This window comes from Strix aluco, chromosome 15 (assembly GCF_031877795.1).
Source record: "Strix aluco isolate bStrAlu1 chromosome 15, bStrAlu1.hap1, whole genome shotgun sequence".
NCBI classification, from domain to species: Eukaryota; Metazoa; Chordata; class Aves; order Strigiformes; family Strigidae; genus Strix; species Strix aluco.
The window spans coordinates 11,750,803-11,770,981 of NC_133945.1; the positions used below are offsets into that span (position 1 = coordinate 11,750,803).

The following is a 20,179-nucleotide window of genomic DNA, read 5'->3' on the forward strand; positions in this document are numbered from 1 at the left end:
GTTTATGGAAGTTAAGCACTGCTAAGCTGCTCTGCAGAGCATCTGCAAGGGAGGGCAGCTCCACAGAAGAGGAAAACAAAGCTCTTTCTCATTCCCTGCTGTCACAGGTGGCCAGCTGACAGCTTGTGCGTCACCCATGCTGCACACTGGCAATTAAAATGCAGTTTCTGCACCGGGACCTTGTCACGTGAAAGGCTTTGGAGTGGTGTGGTGCAGAGCTCAAGCCTCCAGAGAATTTGCAGCAAGCCCTAATTATGGAGCTTGTTGGGAATCCGAAGCTGTGTCCACGCATGCTCATTCCCATAAAGACCACCATGACTACAGGGACTGGTATCTGCCTGCGAGCCCTCCTGATTCCACCTTGATGAAGAAAGCAGATGAGTCTCATGTTTTTTGGCTATATGAAGATTGTGCTACACAACCAGCAGGGTCGGAAAGGCTGATATCCTTTCTCAGGCATTCTTCTTTATATTAACATCTTAGTGAGGTACTCTATCTTATCCCAAATGATGAACAATTGCCATCATAGAGACAACTTCAAGATATTTGACTTGTGTCCCATATAACTCAAGGTCAGAGGGGCCTCCAACACCCCAGTGATGCTCTGGCCAAAACAGCACTACCTTAGTAGTGGTAATGGAGATACCTCTTCTATGCTGAGCAAAACATGAGTCTGATTTTACAGGTGGCCAACACTCGGCAGAAGTCCTGATAGGGCACTGCTGTGGCTGCAAAGGGTTCACAGGGAGACAAGCTAAAAGTGAGCCTGGCATAAAATAAAAAATAATATTTTGCTTTGTCTCCATAACAAATGCAAAAGGGGAGGAAGCATGACCACAAAAAGGAATAGAGGAGAGCCAGAAAGCTATGGCACATCACACAATACACCATGCAATCAAGACAAGAGCTAAGAGAGCTGCAACCTCGTTGTGCATATTTCCCTCAAAAATAAGAAATGAGTCCTGAATATAAATTCCAAGGAAAAGATTAACACATTTCTGTTGGGCAGAAGATTACACATTTGTATATAACTCTCCCTCCCCTCCAGATTTTAAAATAGTCAATTTCTTCAACAAATCAAAGAGAGAAAGATTCATCCCAAGCTTTTGCAAACTTTACACATATCAGCACAGCTGATAAGTTGCAGAAAATATTACTAATTAGCTAATCAATGCCATCTGCTTTTTATCTCCCAAAGACTTTAAGCAAATCATGGCTGTTCCTTTACAAGAAAATCTTGCTCCAGGAAATCAGACTTAAATAAGGGATAGATCTCAATCTTGCAAGCACAGCTATACCCCCAGACCAGCTCCTTTGTGCTGCCTGCTCGACACGCTGGGCAGTCAGTACATCACCGCTGGGGTAGTCTGGTCTCTCTAATTTCACTTTTCCATTTGCTCACTGCCACCACTGGCAATGGCTGGGGATATTATTCATTTGGGAGTTAAGTATAGCTGTCCTGCAGGCTTAGACTTGTTTGTACATACTTCTCTCCTGTCATAATGTATTATTAAGTGGTAGCACACCCTCCTAGAAAATCATGAACTTGATTGTCCTAAAACCTTCAAAAATGAACATCAAATCCACAGTGCAACCTAGACAATGGAAATACCAGTGTTTTTTGAACCTGACTATACATCAGAAAACAAACTCCCAAGTTGCTTTGGTCCTTCAAGTGCCTTCCTCTACTTATCCACAGAAAAACACTCTCCAGCCGCAGTCCCCATGGTCCATGCCCATGTCAAATAAGTGTGGTACCTGCTTTTCTGTCTCTTGGAAATATTGGGTCATTCTGAATGTAGACTGGAAGGACGATTTATCAAACCCCCAAGATGCTTTACATTCCTTATCTTCCTTTGCAAAGCTCTGCAGAACTAAGATGTAGCAGATCAAAATGTGAAACCCTCTCCTGAAACAACCTTGAAAAATCCTTATTCCAATATCCCATAGATAGAACCCGAATATTGTTCCTTGGATCTGAATTTAGGTGGCAAGAGTTTTATTCAAACATACATTATTGTTAATTTGATGTCTGCAGCAGCACCTGAACAGATTCGTCGGCAATTCCTCAGCCACACTAAGCTGCTGTACCAGCAGCAAACGCTAACATGTGAGATGATCATAGCCTAAGGTACACAACTGAATTTAAAAAGCCACATGAGCCTAACACAGCTTTGAATCAATGGAATCAACGTACTGTTATGAGAATGGCTTTAACAGTGTTAAAAGGGCACCTACATCACAATCTATATTTTACTTTATCTAAATGTGTTTATACATGATTTTATTTTATCCACGTTAAAAAAGTTCCTATTTTTCAGCGTGCATAATCCAATAAATGCATTGCCTGGTTTGGTGCTAATTCTTCTAATGATCTATTCTGATGTGTATGTATAGAGAGGTGGAAGATCAAACTCTGCTCTCAGCAGCGTGGATGTACAGTCAGCAGGTCCTATCAGTTACTGTGGCTTTAGATCGTGGTAACTGGCCCTCAGTCCCTAAGTGACAGGCTGGGAAAGGGACATGTACTCTGAGTCCCTTTCAGGTCAAGTGAAGTGTCTTATAAAACAACACTGGAACTGATCCATCCCACAGCATGTTTTAAATAAGAATTGTATTTTAAAGGGAAAAAAACCCCAACTTTCAAGTTATTTTGGTTTTATTACCTGATGGTTATTATTTTTTAATAAAATGACACACATAATGATATATTTGAGCAAACAGAACAATATGCTGAACCCTCTGCAGAAGGGTACGCTTCTGAGGGACAATAAATTAAAGCAATGGTCAGAGCTCCTCAGTGCCAGGAGTAACATCTCACAACGGGCAGGACACAGGTTCTGTGCAGGTTGCAGACGGTGGGAGAGGATTTCTGGCGGGGGCTCTTATTTTGCAAACAGTTGGAATCTGGTGATCCTCTCTTTGGAGAAGGATTTGGCAGATATTTATAACGGCAGGCTGGGAAGCTCTGGAGGAGAGACAGATGGAGGTCTGTTGATACTGCACACAGTTAAAAATTACACTGTGGCACCAGACCAATTACAGCATAAGGAAAAGACAAATCAGCACGGTAACACTAGTAGAAGAGAAGTAGAAACTAAGGGAAATCAAAGCCCATGAAAATTTCCCTGCCATGGCACAACTCGGAGAAAACACGGGAAGTAAATAATGATTTTAAACAGGACAGGGACACATTTATTTGCACTGACACAAGATGAGGTGCAACTGTGATCTGATCTTGTGGCTAGAAAAGCAAGTCACGCTTACAAATGTAAGAAGTGAAGCTACTCTGATAAATGAACAGAGTCAGGAATAAATCTGGTGAGTCAGCTCTATCCTAGCTATGGTTGGGACCTGGTTTGGTGTTCAGTAGTATTTGGATAAACCAACATAGTGATCTGTGTGCAGAAATAATTGCAAAGCCTCAAGCTTTTCTTAAACGTTTCTGCAAACGTTTTTTGGTCAAATAGTTGATCCCCAAAACCCAACATTAATAATTTCTTTTTTCTTTTTTTCCTGCCATTTTAATGAACGTCATCACCACAGTGAGACTGCAGGATCTGCAGACTCTCTGGCATTTCAGAAAATGCTGTTATAGAAACTAAACCTTTAACATGGAAATCTATATTTAGTTTCCAGGATCACTTGCCTACACCTGCCTAAATTACCAGGATTAATACCCACCAGGGTCATGTATTACTCGAAAGAATCCTGCCTCAATGCCAGACTTCCTCTGCTCTGGAGGGGTCCGATTATCTGTACAGCAGCCAAGAAGCTAGAAAATAGGGCAAACAGCCCAATTTGAGTCAAGTATTATCCTGACAGGCACATGCTGTCTTCCTATGCCGCAGTCCAGAGACATTTCAGAGACACCTTTTGTGTCAAACCCGCATACCTTAACTAATGAAAGGACGTGCCACTGATTTGAAAACAGCTCCTTTTAAATAGATTGCACTCCTGTTCTGACACGTAATCAGGGGAATCAACCACAGGGATTAGGGATGATTATGGATCACAACAATGAGTTTTGCTGCAGCAGTGAGCGGGTTTGCTTGGGTTACACTGTTTTGCAGATGGAGACCCCTACCCCTTCTGGCCAGGAAAATTCGGCAGCAGTAAAATCACAAAGAGATGTAACAGGCCGATGAGGCATGGTAATTGCATTGGTAGGGACACGACTAACATTGATAAGAGCATACTTTGGCTATCGGAACAGGTAACTAGAGATTATCTGGGTCTACCCACAGCTATAGGTTGGTATTCTTCTCCTTTGGAAAGTAGCTTTCCTCTCTTCCCATGGAGTATATAAGATGTGTAAATACCTGTCTTGGAGCTGAGCTGCAGGCTCAACAACCTAAATGATAAAACATAGTTAATACAAGAGTGAAAGGCTTCTGCTCAGCAGTTTTCTGCTGTTTCAATTACTTTGTGGCCTGAGAGGGACTTGGGGACTTGGTGCATTTGGAAGCACCACGGTGGAGCTTTGTAGGCAGCCCCTTGTTCTGGCAAGCAATGAGGCACAAATGCTCCATCAAGTGCAGAGAGCCTTTCTGCCAACACAGACAGGCATGAAATCTCCCCAGTCCTCATCTATGAACTTCTTTGTACCATTGGAAAACTCAGACTGAAAGTCCGGTGTCTGCTTGCAAGATTTTCTCCCTGCCCCCCATAACCCTTATGTCAAATTGGATTGTGCAGCAGGGGGATCTAGAGTGCCCTGAGATAATCTAAAGCTTATTATTCTAAGTGAAGGAGGCAGCCCGTGGAATTAAAAAAAGATGTCTTTGAGGCAGCTGCAGTCCTTAGGAGGGTACTTAGATTTTGCATGCAGAGTTGTATCATCCGGGAGGGCATTTGGCACCAGTTAGAACAGGTGGAAAAAAGGCCACTTAATTTTATAATACATTTTAGTGGATTAGTAAGTCCTTAGGAAGATAAATGATATTGCTAATGCAGCTACATCTACAGTAGCGAAGATATCTGGTGCCTATTTCTGACTCCTTATGGAGTCTTGGCAGCTGATGGCTTTGGCTTTATCAAAGCATTCTGCTACAAAGAGCACTCCCAGGAATGACACGAGCTGTTTACAAGAGTAGAATACAGTCCAGAAAATGAGCGGCCAATCCAGGAATGCAAAGACATGCAATTTAAGTGGTACAGAAAGGATGTTTGGCCCATTCCATCGCTATCATCCAAATGACAATATGGGCCTCTGCAGGATACTCAGGCTTCTCCCATTTAACTAGCAGTTCTGCAGCTAGAAAAAATGAGAGAATATTTACCGTGGCAGAAAGACAGAAATTTGCACAGGGATGTGATAGCAATAGGAATAATTAGCAAACCACCAAAAGGATAAATACCGAGATCATGCTATTGCATGCCAGCCCCGGAGTGCTTTTCTCCAGAGCAGATGAAGAGATCTTGACAACAGCACATTCTGAAGGACCAGTTAGCTTAATATAAATCATAAACTTCTGATGCAGAGAATGACAATAAGCTTCTGAAAGACCATTTGTGTAAATAAATATCTTGTTACCTGACACAGGAGGATAGTGGGGGGAAGTGGAAGAGAAAATCCACAGGGAAACAATATATTAAGGTGAGTTTTCTTTCCATTTCCAGTTGCGGAGTCAAAGAAAAAAAGGCTCAGGAGGTGACCTAACCCATCCCCTGGCTCCAGGGCAAGATCAGCTAGATCTAAACCATTCTTGACAGACATCGCTATAACGTGATCTTCAAAATGTCCTTTCATATTCCCATGGCTACAGACCTACCCTCCTTGTCCCCATGTGCTGGCCTTACTCTTCTGCTAATTTCTAGTCTGTCTTTTCCTCCTCGCTCCACGGTCAAGGCAAAACCATCACAGTAAGACTTGCAGTAGCAGATCTGAGTGCCTTTCCAAGGAAGTAATACATGCAATAGACATGCCAGAACAACTGCCTGCCATTCCTGAAAAGGGCATCCCCAAGTCAAGACCTGGGAATTAATCCTTAATGCCCTTAGACTCCAGATTCCTCAGCTCAGAGGTCCCTTCTTTACTAAGAAAATTAATTTATTTTAGTTCATTAAAAATGCAACCAACCCAAAGCCGCCCACTTTATGCTTAAAACTTAAATCCAGCACTGTTTCTAGAAGACAATGAAGCAATCTTTGATTCCTCTACATAGATCAGGGTATTTGTGAAAAGGTTGTGCAAAACCAGTCCTTTGCTTGGAGCAGCACCAGTGAAAGGTACCTGTTGTCCCATGCACGAGATGTAGATATATATATGAGAGAGACATAGATACATATATAAATAAAAGCAGATTTTCACCTGAGCAAAACATGAGTTACCACTCCTGACTACACAAGCAGATAGGATATGAAGGGATGAATAATCAGGGTAACTAATATGATCCAAGAATATGAAAGATTCATTTTAGTCTCCATTAAAATATAAAAATAATAATAAACCCTGACATTTTCCTCTTCTTTGGGGCTCTTCTCTTCCTTCTAGTGATCTGGATTTGGTATTAATATCTCAAAACGTACCCTCTCTATACCGTTCCCTTCAGTGACATTGTGCTGACACTAAAGTCAAGGCATAATCTCACCAATCATCATTTCATTGTCTACCAGCACAGAAGAATAGCTCTTTTTTTCATTCATTCTTCTGCTCTTTCAGATACAGAAGACATGAAGAGAATCTTTGATCAGCACAAAACACATAAGAGTTTGATCAACTGGGAAAATTTCCTTCAGCAATTCAGAATATTACTTCCAGCTCTGCCTAGTATGTAGCTGCCTGTCACCATGGGAAAAGCAAATGGAAAAAAAATATTAGCGTAAGCACATTTGTCAGGATGTCATCCCCACCCGCGCTTTTCGGCGTGACAGCCAGCGGTCCCCTTCCCGCTCCCAGGGAACGCAGCTAAAGAGATGGGGTCCCTGTGCTGGGGCTGCACTCAGCCTGGCCAGATCTCAGATTCACAGGTTGTTTATATTTATTATTAATTATTTAGTATTTTTAATTTGTTGTTGTTGTTGTTGTTATTATTTAGAAGATGGCTGGAAAAAAAGCAAAATTAAATGCTGTTACAAAGCAGGTAAGTCACACAAAACGAGAGAGATGAGCTCCAGTGCTACCAAACTCTAGACGGATGTACATAGGTACACTTAATGTATAATCCAACACATACATCAATATCTAATACTGCCTGCTGTGGTACTGGACACAATGTCACCATACAAGTAGCATCACTCTTTATAATATTTGCCTGAAATTCCCCTGCATCCCACAAACATCTCAAATTTAAGAGGCAGGCCCAGTGTTAGAGAGCAAGCAAGTATAAAATACTTGAGGTGAGGTGAGTTTTTCCAACGTTATGAGATAGAGGCTGATCTCAGTTACCAAAAAGCAGCAACGCTGAATGCGGGGGTAAGTGAAATAAAGATGCTTTTCACAAAGACTTTTGCAGGCTGTGTGCACGGCTGTTTCTGTTGTTAAGTAATGACACACACAGCTGGTTTTTGGCCAGTAGTGGGGATCAAAGTGTGTATTTCCAAAATTAGAAGCTCAGGTCTTCATACCTTCATTTAAAGAAGCCTACCCTCTGCGCATGTAATCCATACTGGTACACTGACAGCGCAGGAGGCAGCACATGCATGTGGAATTGCAGGTGTGCAAGTGTGCGGACCTGCTGCAAGTTCATCCTCCTCTCCCTCTTTTAGGGTGCTGGTGGGAAGAGGGGATGTGGGATGGAGAATAGATGAACGTTGATGCCACAGTGGCTAGCTGGCAGTGCCTGTTGGCTAGAATTTTTTTCTATCGTCCAGAAAAAGCAGGGCTTGTACAGAAAAACAGATGAGTCACGGTATTAAGAGAAAGGTAAGCTCTGGGAAGCTCCTGTCACTAATTTACTTTGCAGATAAAAAAAATTCTTAACCCAGAAATAAGGTTTGATTCATCTTTGAGATAGAAACCTGACTTGACATACAGGAGTTGAAAGATTAAGAGGTACTTGACAGCACAACAAAAGAGTTCCCAGTGCCAACATTAATAGGGTCAATTCTGTTGCCACAGCAGGGAGGAAAAAGCCTCATTACAATTAAATAAGCAGAAGACATCATTAATGACATGCTACAATGATATTTTGTGTCTTTCTTTAAAGTATCTTCATTAAGAAACTATATCACTATGAATATTTTCTGCCCCTGTATGTCTTGGATTCCTTTGTGCTCTTAAACAAGTGGTGTGAGCATCTTTGCCATGCCGAGCCCATGATATCTGCCATCTTTCCCCTTGATTTATCTCTTTGAGGCTCTGTTGTACATTGTCTGCTAGCCATAAATTGCAAACATGAAAAATGATACAGTTGCAAAAACTATTTTTGAAAAACAGGCAGTGTAAACAGACCTCAGTGTGAGCCCAGGTACCTTCAGCCTTTCTTCAGGAAAAAGACTGCGGAGTATTTTCTACACAGCTTTTTCAATATAAAACATTTGTAGAGCTCTGAGAGCACGGGAGAAAAAATATGTGTAAAATTAGAAGTCTGAAGAATTTCTTCAGCCCTGAGAATGTTATTTGATATGTCTGGGGTCATTAAGGGTAGGGATTTAATGGAACAATAACATTAAACATATTAGAAGCATAGCAGAGCTCAAATTTCTTTCAGCTTGTTGGATTTTTTCTTTTCACTGTACGTGATGTATGTGCAATTGAAATTCCAAGGTTCACAATAGGTTTCAGTTCAAAATAGGTTGGAAAAAGTAATTATTGTGAATCTGATGAATTGATACATAACTTCTTCCTTTTTATTCATGAGTTTCCTTCCCATCATTATGAGAACTACGAATGCTAGTAAGCTTGTCCTCAAAATCCAGGAAGCAGGAAAATATTAGCCCCGTTTTTCAGCAAAAGTTGCAAAACATGGAGCTATTAAGGACTCAGCTCTGCCCTAAGCAAAGCACTCTAGCCTCATTAAGCACATGCTTAACTTTGGGCACACATATAGCCAGTGAACTATGTGTGTCCTTGACAGACAAGCATAGACTTAATACTTCCTTGGAGCTCTTTTGTGCTCAGCACTTCACAAGAACAAGCCAGTGATAAGCACCAGATCCCTGCAGCAGCTCTGGCCACTCACCCCATCTACTTCCAGACTCACAGTTGTTTTTTATTTCTTCTTCTTCCACCCACAACAACTACTTTGGGAAAAAATGTGTCATTCTGCCAAAAGTACAGTCAGTTTGGCCATGGGTTTTGGTAGTTCCCAGATGTCACCTTTCAAGTTGGCACTGAGGTCTGCAGGTCTTAGTTGTGCTCAAGACTCCTTGTACCTGAATAACTGTACCATGCAAAGCACTGCAACTCCACTAAACAAAAAAATAATTACGTTTCTTATTTATATTACCAGACTAACCAGAAATTACTCAAATACTGGCTTTCACTCTGTCTCCTGCTCCACACAGGGAAATACAAAGAGATCTAGAAAAGCTCAGACAACTTTTATGACCTTTCACATTCCAGGTTGTGGAAGGGGCTGAAGGGCCACAGGCAGTATGTATGAGCAATGCAGACCCAACATTTTCCTCTCCAGCCGAAGTGGAAGAAGTTGGACTGAATATTGACACAACTAGAAGTACCACAGTGTTTGCACTCTATATTCAGACCATTTGGTACAGGCTCCTCTTTCAGTTTGTAGTTTGAGTTTGAATTTCTCCTTTCTTTCTCAAATGAAATGTTTGCAGTTCTTAAGATCATATAATAGGGATAAAACCTAATACAATCACACCTCCCTATTAGCCATACAATGAGACTGTCATTTTATTGTGGCTTGGAAGAATAAATAAAAGGATGCCCAGGCTCCAGCTATGAAAGTGAAAAATCCTTTGAAATTTCACTGTTGTGTTATGGGTGACCTATATATCTGCATTTGTATAGGGGATCTCCACTTTCCCAAGGACCCCAAAGGACTAACCATGATCCCTCCCCCCTTCCCACCTACCCATGCAGAAGTCAAATACTTCTGGCTTTTTATTTACAGTTTAACATTCAAGAGCTACTGGATACTGAATTGTACTGAGTTAAGTGCCCAAGATTTTACAGATAAATAATTAGCATAAAAATCATTAAGAGGATGGAGCCTACATGGTGTATATGTGTAGACCAATACATAAAAAAAGAGCATGAAATTCTCATTTGTACAGTGAGCTGCTTTTGCCAGCTATGGATCTCAAAGTCTGGACACTGTTCTCACATCCAGTACAAAAAGAGAAACAGGGGATCAGAACAGTGAAGCATCTTGTGCAATTTCCTCCTGCAAACTCCAGATCTTCTGAGTGCCAGTGGAGGGCTCAGCTCACGCCACTACACACTAGTCCCCCTGGGAGTGCCCAGCATAGGGGTCCAGAGGATGTACTTGGTGCCCTGTCCTTTTGCTGTTCAGAGGGGCACATTCGCCAGGAGAACCGCAAGTTTTACTCCTCAAGCTCGTTTTAATCCCAGATCCTGAGAATCTTCCATAATTATGCCATTGAGGACAGCAGCATGTGGTTACTTCGAGATAATCGCTCCCCAGGGCTCAGAGTTTCTAATTCCTTGGAGGTGCGATTTCCCAATAAAGCACACGCACCCCTGAACTCGCCTTACCGCTGCTATTAACATTCCTTAATGTGTGGCAAAGGGTGACGTGCCTCTCTGAGCTGGAAAGAAAGTGTAATTGCCTGTTTCAGACCACTTTGTGGTTACAAAATGGGAATTGCTTTGATATGGTGTGGTATTTCATTGCTCTAATAAAGCAAACTATGCAACCTCTCTTTTTTTATTTATTTTTACTCCTGTCTCATTACTACTTCTCCTGTCAGCAAACACGATCTCTGTGAAGGGTGTCTAACATTCTTTGCCCTAAGCTGGTTCTGCAGTTCGTAAGTAAACTTCCATTTTTAATGTGTTTTCTTCCCAACCAGAATTTTGCCTAAACGAGGAATACAGAACAGCACTTTGTTGCTCAGCATTCCCCAGTTGTGCATGGGCATTGGCCCCATCCCACTGCAAAAACCAGTGGCTGGTCAACACATCTCTGAGGCTGATTTCCCCTGACAGACACATGTCCCACCTGGGTTATTCCTGTCTGCAAAGTGTTACGTGTTTAGGAATGTGCTGACGTTACCACTTCGCCGTTTGGAGCATTTCTCAAGTAGTTACTTTCTGATCCTCAGCTGCCAAGGTGATTTAGAAGCACAAATACTCCAAGAAGCTCCTAAACCTCTCGAGTACTTGGGAACAGCGTTTCTCAGCCTCAGTTAGAGGATGCTCTAACTTTTCAAGAAGAAAGAATCCATGGACCATCTCAGTATTAACTGAAATGTTTCACTTCCCAGCTACATCTGAATTAACTAACTGTATCTTTTTCAACCTTGGTTGTTCATTTATTGCATGAGTAAGAGTCTACTAGGTTGGGAGCCCTTTTTTGCAGCCACCTCACAGATTAATTGTGCTGCTTTACAAAACTCTAAAAAACTTTACTTTCTCTCTAAACTTCTCAGCTTCCAGGCTGGAAACCCCCACCACTAATCTGCGCTTTATATTAAGGGCACCACATGAGTCACAAATTACATTGGAAATTACACATCAGGGTCCTTTTAGCTTGCAACTGTCTGGATAAAGGGTGGGTTAACGCTCTGCAGCCCACGGGGAGTCACTGTGTTACTCCCAGGGGAAAATCAAGCTGTATTAGCATCTCTTCCCTCTTCTACATCTCCACTGCGAAGGAGGATTTTAATCTCCTGGCCTCCACATCATCGCTGCTGCTGGGGGCTGCAAGCACAGTCTCCACTCTCCACAGAGCATTATCCCTCTCCTCCTTTAATCCTAGTTATAGACACAGCATTTTAGGAAAAAAATGGAGGGGGAGTTTTTGAGGAGCATCACTTAAAAGGATAGTAGATGCAGGATTTCAAAAGGGCTCAGTATTGGCCTAACCTGCTCCTCTTAAGTAGAAAAAGACCTATTGAAATCTATCTGAAAAATATCCCATATGAAAAAATAAAGAGCAGAAGGATGTTAGGGGAATTGTTCCATGGCACTACAAGGGAAGAAAGACTCTCACTGGCTTCACTGCTCAGAGCAACTGCTGTTTTATATAAATATCTCCCACCAAGTTCAAAGCGCTCGGTGAACTCCCATGCTCAAGGTGCAGAGAAATATTCACGCTCGGTGGATCACAAAAATGCATCCACTCAACCTGGAGTGAAGATAAAGGAGGGTATGTGTGTGTGTGTGTGTGTGTATCTGTGTGTGTGTGTGTGTACAGGTGTACAGAGGGGAACACTTTCCACAGGCGAGGCTCAGCTGAGTTAGTGTTCAATGTGAAACAGGTGTCCTCCTCTTCACAAGACTCAGAAATTAGTTTCGGCTAATTTAAACTTAAAAGCCTACCTATGTTGAGGTTGCGTGGCAAGATAAGGGGAGATTACAGTAAAGTATGCGAGGGTTGATAACAAAAGCAAAGCTTAGAAAAAACAGCACAAGAAAAAAAGAGGCAAGAGTAGAGGACAAAAGAAGGGAGGAAAAATCTGCAAAAGATGTGCAGTAAAACCTTTAGTGAAATGACATTGTTACCAAAATTTTTTTTTATGGAGCTGATTTATGACATGCAGCTGCTTTTCGCTAACAGTGCATGCCTGGTTACCTCTTCTTGAATTTTTAACTGCGTTTAAATGTCTACAAAATATGAAGCTTATCTACTGTACAATGCAACAGGTATGTGTGTGCATAGCCCACAGGAGTTTTGTGGGAGTCTCATTTCAAAGAGAGGACTGTGTTTTTCCTAAAGCCACTGACGCTTGTATTTCAGTTTTCCTACCTTTAAATATGAACTGTGAGGATAAGTATATGGGGGAGCAAAGTGATTGCATGATTTAATCATTTGACTTCATCATCTCAGTCCTTCAGCACTTACTGTTTTTCTCTGGGTCTGATCCAACTTTCTTTCTACTCAGTGAAAGGTCTCCCGTTGAGTTCAAGGTGAAGTGAATCAGGAAGGACAGAGCCAGTTCATAAACTGAGACCCAACCTGCCCAGGCTCAAATTTAAAGGCCAGAAAAGTCATGGGAAAAGCCTCCCATTGACTTCAGTGGAGTGTGGAGCAGATGCAGATTAAAGCGAACAATTAAACGACCCATCTGTGACAGCAAACACCCTGCTCTTGTCTATGCCTAGATGTGAGGGACAGAAGACACAACCTCTGTTTTTAGTGCTTAGTTTAAATATGTCCATGACATCTTCCACAGTTCTTGCTAATATCAAGGCCGATATTGCAGGATTAAGCAAGAGCAGGAGGAGAAAAGTATTAAATTAATATTGGGATTTCAACTCTGTCCAAAGCACACTGTGTGTCTGACACTGTCAGGACTGAGATCTTGGATAAAAAAGAATATACAAGCCATCTTCTTGTGTTTTATTACAGGTCCCTCAAGTTCCCTCCTTAGCAATCTCCAGTAGGCTGCTATTAGCAAATGCCTGAGTAAATTCCAATAAAGTTGAGTGAAGATCTTCATTTTATCACAAATCTTGATAAGAATGAAACCTGTTTTTTTTTTTTTTTTTCCTGGGCGCTGTTTTCCATTCAGTTCACAGGCAATGATTGTATTGACAGAAATGCTCAACAGCAATATGAATGTCAAGGAAGTATTACAGGATTAGTTACAGACAGTCAGACTACTTTCTGACTGAACCAGCTTATTGGTTGTAACATGTAGAAGAGGAAAACAAAGGAAACAAAACAAAGTGGGTTCATTGTTCGCCTATAGGAATACCTGCAAAATGACCCAAAGGTGCAAAGCAGTATTAAATTTGCCGTTCCATTTTCTAACATATATAGATCTTTTTAGTCACATCTTTAAAAATATTAGCTTCACTCTTTGATTTCCAGCATCATATATACTGTTGCCACACTATCACATCAATCACGCTATTTAAATTAGGGATTTCACCTACGTAACTACTGTGCAGTCTGAGAGCGTGAGATGGACTGCCCTGGGAATCTCAGGGCATCACCACCTCCTGCTCCCACCACCCAGCTCTGGGCCACTTCCACTAACAGGGAGCAGAGAACTGAGCAGTAGCAACACTGAAAAAACAAACACTGAAAAACACTCAATTGTTCTTAATCTTTTACGCACGGAGGAGAAAATAAGAGGAAAAGAGAACAAACCACACCTGGCAGATACTAGTCTCCTGGCTCAGTGCTATCAGAAGGCACTGGAGAAACCTGTACAGGCTAGACCAGGCTAAAGCAGTCTGAGGCAGGGTTGGAAAACATTCCAAAAGCTCTGCACTAGGACAGGTTGCTTCATAGCTTGCTGGAAAGGATGGGGGGAGCGACGAGGAGAGTCAGTCTCTAAGAAAGAGCATTGCATACAATGTTCATCCCCACTAAAAACCCAGTTCATCCCCCCTAAAAGACTCTTTACTGGACATGACCTGTGAAATCAAATCTTTTAGGACATATTTCCAGATACTCCTTCTCCTCCCCCAGCATACAATATGTCTTTAAACTACATCCTAAATCCGATTGCCTTTGTAGCAGGCCAGTAAGCACTGTGACCAAATAGCAGATCTATTTTTGATATGACCTTAATAGTTAATCCTGGCATTAGGTACATGCACACAGCTCCCGGGGACATAGCAAGACTTCCCCTGCATCTTGCAGGGCTGGTTTTGCTAATGATTAATATTCAGTTTTGTAAGTTTAATGAAGACATTGTTTCCACTTATCTACAGGTCAGATGGCAATTGCAAAACAACTTACTTGTTAGATGTCTGTGGATTCCCTGCTGATACGTCTGATTATTTATGCACAATGTGCATTTCCAAATAGATGACCATATTAAATTATATGCTTCTGCCTTATTATCTCATGAGTCTTAATGGTTTTGCATTCCTTTTTTATTAGAAAGAAGGAATAGTCACTCATGCTAATGATGTGCTGTAGCTATGTTTTACATCTGCATCTCTAAAGTTCTTTCTAAAGGCATATCAAAGAGCATTTGCCTGAAATTGTTGATTTTAATCATGAAAATAAAGACAAGAAAGCAGATTGAGGCTTTTTTTTCAAAGACAGTGAGATTTTTTGCCTTTCTGAACTATTCCAAGAGATCCAGCAAAAACTTTTCACACATGAACCTCATGCTCGGTTGAATTAACTCCTTTTGTACCAGTTAGACCTAACTCCAACTCTGAAAACAAATCTCTTCCAAAACCACTGGGCAAACACATGCACTCCACATGGGTACCACCTTTAAGGGATGGGAAAACCTAACCTGGGTTGTCAGAGAGCAGGCACGGTCCACTTCCAAACCAGAGTGGGTGGCTGCAAGTTGGCAAAACCCATCCGAGTGCCCTGCACAGAGCTGGGAGGGAAGAAGGAGAGGCACATAGACACACAGAGCTGCTTTGTGGGAGTTTAAAGCGTGTCTTTGAGCTGCAACATATTGATCCACAATTGGACAGGCAGCCCCATGGCATTAGAGATTCAGCATCTCCTCCAGGGACTCTGAGCGTGGGGACATTAAGGTTTGAAATGAGACCCAGCGAGAAAGGTCTGTGCACTGCAGAGGAATTTTCTTGCTTCTTTATAAACGCAACTGCTACTGTAACATTATTTAACTAAAAATAACCAAGTCAGTTGTAGCTTAAAATGTGATCAGCCCATAAATAGTTAGACAAACTCCTTCCAGGCACATCATGTACTTTATTTCCATTTACAACACGTACTAAAGCTCTGCTTATGCATAAGTAATGCCTACGAACAGGAGATGGTAAATTTTTCTTCTTAAACAGACAAAACAGTCTTACGTTACTGAGCAAAGGGACACGTCTGCGCTTTTATACACTGGATGATCTTTGCTGTGTGAACACTGCAAGAGCAACAGCTATTTTTGCAGAGGAGATATTTTAACATCTGAACTGCAGATTTCAAATGGCAACAAAAAAAACTAAGTCTGTGAGGAATTTATAGGGACCTTTTATTTCCAAAACTGCTCAAATGAAGTTTCATTTTCATTACACTTATCGACCGTGTATGTTTGGGGTGGCAGGGGAGGCTCCAGAGCTCTTCATTTCACTTCACCTTATTTTGCACCTCTGAGTCCTAACCCTGGATTACAAATTCAGAGCCCACTTTGATGGATCATAGTTTGACTGCCATGATGTTAAGTTAAATAACAGTCTCATTCCATGCTATAATTACTGCAAACAATTTCATCGTCTGAGGTGTGCTTTGCAGGGTTATGTATTAGCTGATGCTGCTTCTGTCACTGTTCATCACATGAATATTCTCTTTACCTGCTGTGTCTGTGTGTGTCTGAAAGAACCGTGGCATTTTTAATGGCATAATTTCCTGGGATGAACTGAAAAGCAGCACAGCATGGTCTGCATTATTTATATGCTGAGTCCTACAAATGGCAAGGAAAATACTGTAGATTTCCTGGAAATAAATATTATACTGAAGCCCTGTGCCTACTAGACTGTATGCCACTGAAAGAATTTAATTACTGCCTCAAAAGTATCTTCATTTTGCTAGATTTGCAATGGAAAAAGAGTGTCTAGACACATTTTAATTCAAAGACAAAAGATTCCTTACCCACCCCAAAAAAATCCCATGTTGATAAATCTAGAAACATGCCCTACTGTTGCTGCTAATCAGTAGAAAATTCTTATCATTTTTACAGCATGAAATAAATTGTAGATTGAGCCAACTGGGAATACTAATGACAGAAGCCATAAAATATTTTGTAACGTCAATTACAACTAAAGGAAAAGGACTTGCACCATAGATCAGTAGAATATTTTGCAACCATGCTTCATTTAAGACTATGATTCCTGAACATGATTTGGGAGTTGATTTGCCAAGAAGGATGTTCAGGAATATGTAAGTGGCAGCTATGCAATCGTGGTGCTCCTGCAATTCAGCTGTAGCTGCAGAATTAGCTTAGATGGGAGGATGCGGGTCTATTGAACCTACCTGACAAATCTCCAGACTCTAGCTGTTTTCCAGATCACACTGTAATCAACAACAAATAACCTGATTTTGGTTAAACCCTTAAAATGGTATGTTAGTTCAGTCCAGACCTAAAAAGTAGTCTGAGAACTAATAAAATCCTCTTCTTTAAAGCTCAGATTTGTTTTTACGCATACCTTATTGTTCTGCACAGACCACCTCCCTGACCAAGCTCAATAGTGAGATTCCAGGGAAATTACTATTTCTGCCTCCTGACATGCAGGATTTATCAGAGGACACCACCATTTTCTGCTTTACACGCTATCATATGCAGTAAAATTAATCTCAAGTCATCATTGTAATTTCACCAGCTTCTTTTTAAAAACCTGCTTATGAGGGTCCTTCCATCCTGATGGAATTGCCATTTTAAAAATAGAGATGATAACCAGAGGAATAAATTGAAATGGGGATTGTGACAAGGAGAAAAATTACAGGGAAAAAAGCAAAAGTCAGGCTTATATTTCCTTCCCTTCCCTCTTCCCCATCATACAAAAATTATCTCCTTGCCCCAAAATAAACAAATCAGTAGATTCTGAAACAACATATTTGAAAGAGCCTATTTTCATCCTGATGCGGAATACATCTCCAATAGCTATACACCACAGGGAAATAATTTCCCACCCAGATACGGCTCGTATTCCTCACAGTAGACTTGCTGCAGCTCCACACTCAAGACAGGTAATATTTGGTCACAAGGTGGTTAAACTAAATCTCTCCTCAATACAGAGGAGTTATCCATGTTCAGCCTACAACGTTCCAGCCAAATAATGCTTTGCTAATGATGTCTGCAGTTAGATGACAAATCAGGCTATTTAAATTGCTTCAGCACATACATCCTTTACAGGCAGGGTATCCAGGTAACCATTCTAGCACAGCTTCGAGGTGGGAGGGAGAAAGCAATAGCTAATTTCTTCAGCTAGGTGGAAAATTAATTCTGAAGAGATTTGTCTGGTTTGTTATGGTCGAATTGAAGAAAAATTATTTAAAAATAATTATTCAAAAATGTATTTTAAAATGTGTAGTTATGCAAGAAAGGACAAAATAATTGTCCTTCAAAAATACAATAATGGCTAGGTTTATTTCTGAAAAGAATTAAAAATATTTTAAAGCCCTCAATAGGAAGGCTTTCTGCACTTTAATACATGCTAGTATCAACACGCTTCAAATGACAGGAAGAATACTAGTTCAGAATTTCAGATGCTGCAACCAATCTCCTTTTCGTAAGCTTAATGCTAACTGAAATATAAAATATCAGATTGTCCTTTTTATCTTTTTTGTTTTCTCCCCAAAACAAGCTCAATAATTATTTTAATACCTGGTTAAGGAAATGTTATTGCAGACCAGTATTAGATGCTATTATGGCTCCACTTGAGAGATGCCTGCGAATGTCCTTGAGAGCCTTTGGAAAGGTTTAGCTACATCGGTGATACTGGTTTGGGTGGTGACGGGGTATAGAGCCTTTTTCGTGCCCTGGGCTGGGCTGAGGCTTGTTCAGGGTTTCAGAAAGGGTTTCTCCGGCGAGGAGCCACGTGGAGAGGCAGGAGATGGGACAGGCTCCCCATCTCCACTGTGGTCTCTGGTTTGGGGGCCCTGAATATCTCCTTTTCTGTGATTTTTCCCTTAGGCATCCTGAATATTTTCGGTCAGAGGAAGGGGATTGCTCCAACTGATTTACAAACAGAAATGCTGAGGTAAAACTAGAGGCCAGATTTGGTTCCCTCTGAAATCCAGGAGACTTCTTCTACTGTGCCTGCAGAGACTCAATAGCCCCAGATGCCCGAAGATCAATGTGACCCCTCTTACAGTCCACCCAGGGGGTGAAGGAGCAGGAAAAAGCCTCCTGCTCTGTCTGCAAACCTGCCCAGGGTAGGGGACACGATGCTCTCCTCGACCTTCACACGAGGATGCCTGGCTCCATCCCCACACCAGTCCAAGGGACAGTCTCATTATTTGACCCCACATCAGGGAAGGGACCATCACAACTGGCACCATCCCTGGAGCGGGCTCAGCAATGCACGCTCCCTTGATACGTGCCAGCTGTAAAGGCATTTGCCATTTGCCAAGGCAATGGAAATATTCACACTCTGGTGTTGTTTCTCTTGCGATGCAGACCATTTTAAATTATTCACCAGATCTGTTAAACAGGAAAATACAAACAACTGATATCCCTTTTCTTGAAAACTATTTTGGAAAATATGACTCATTTACTTCTCTTCTAAACAGGAGAAGTAATACTTTCCAGCACTCCCTGAGGATGCATTTAACCAGAAGCTAAGCCAGATGTAGAAATGTCTGCAGAGGTTTTCATTCCTTTCATTAAAAAAAAAGAGAAAAAAAAAAAAGAAAACTGTAAAGCAAGAGTCAAGGTATTACTGGGTTTTAAAGCACTGTTGGCCTTTTGATTACCCTTAAAATCAGATCAGATCACAGAGAAAACACAGCATATGACCAGCTAGAGAAGGTCACATTGCAAAAGAATGCAGGTGGTCTCATTTTTTAACAGCTAACATAATAGAAGAACAAATCTTCCAGCCACCAAAGAGCCTCTCCTGGTTTGGCAATTGCCACGTATAATATCTGATGAACTCTGATGTCTCAGTGCTCAAGGATAAAATCCCAGCAGGCAGGGTCTGAAGGAACAGCTACACAGTCTGAGGGAAAAAATCTTGTATTATTACAGGAACCACTTATTTTATTCACCAGAATTAAAACCTCTTCACTGATAAAAGTGGGGATTTTTTTTTTCATCCCACAAAGCAATTTTAGGTTTCTATAGAATCATTCAAAAGCAATTAAAATCCTGCTCCTGTTGATGGATTTGTATTCCTTGCTCGCAGTGATGTCAGGCTTTGAAATTCAGGGCTGTTGAGTGTAATTCTTTGGGGCTTTGGAGTCATTGCTGAGTGCCAGAAAATACGTTCCATAAGTTCACAGATATTAAATGTCTTTGGTAACACCAAAATACTTTCAAGGCCTGTAGCTATTAAAATCTAGAAGATATTGCACTAAAGAATCAGTGCAATATCAGGCAATTCAATACACTGCAATTTCACCCTTTTAGTAAGTGAATTTTTAGGGGAAGAGAGAGAAGAGAGAATCCAATAATCTAATAACAGTACAGTTAGATAAGAGGGACC

The 20,179-nt window shown here is 41.3% G+C and overlaps 1 protein-coding gene across 1 annotated transcript in view; it reads right to left on the reverse strand.

The window, feature by feature from the left end:
• FAM20C (FAM20C golgi associated secretory pathway kinase) overlaps positions 1 to 20,179 on the reverse strand; it is a 61,163-nt gene that overhangs the window by 15,602 nt on the left and 25,382 nt on the right. The window lies entirely within an intron of this gene.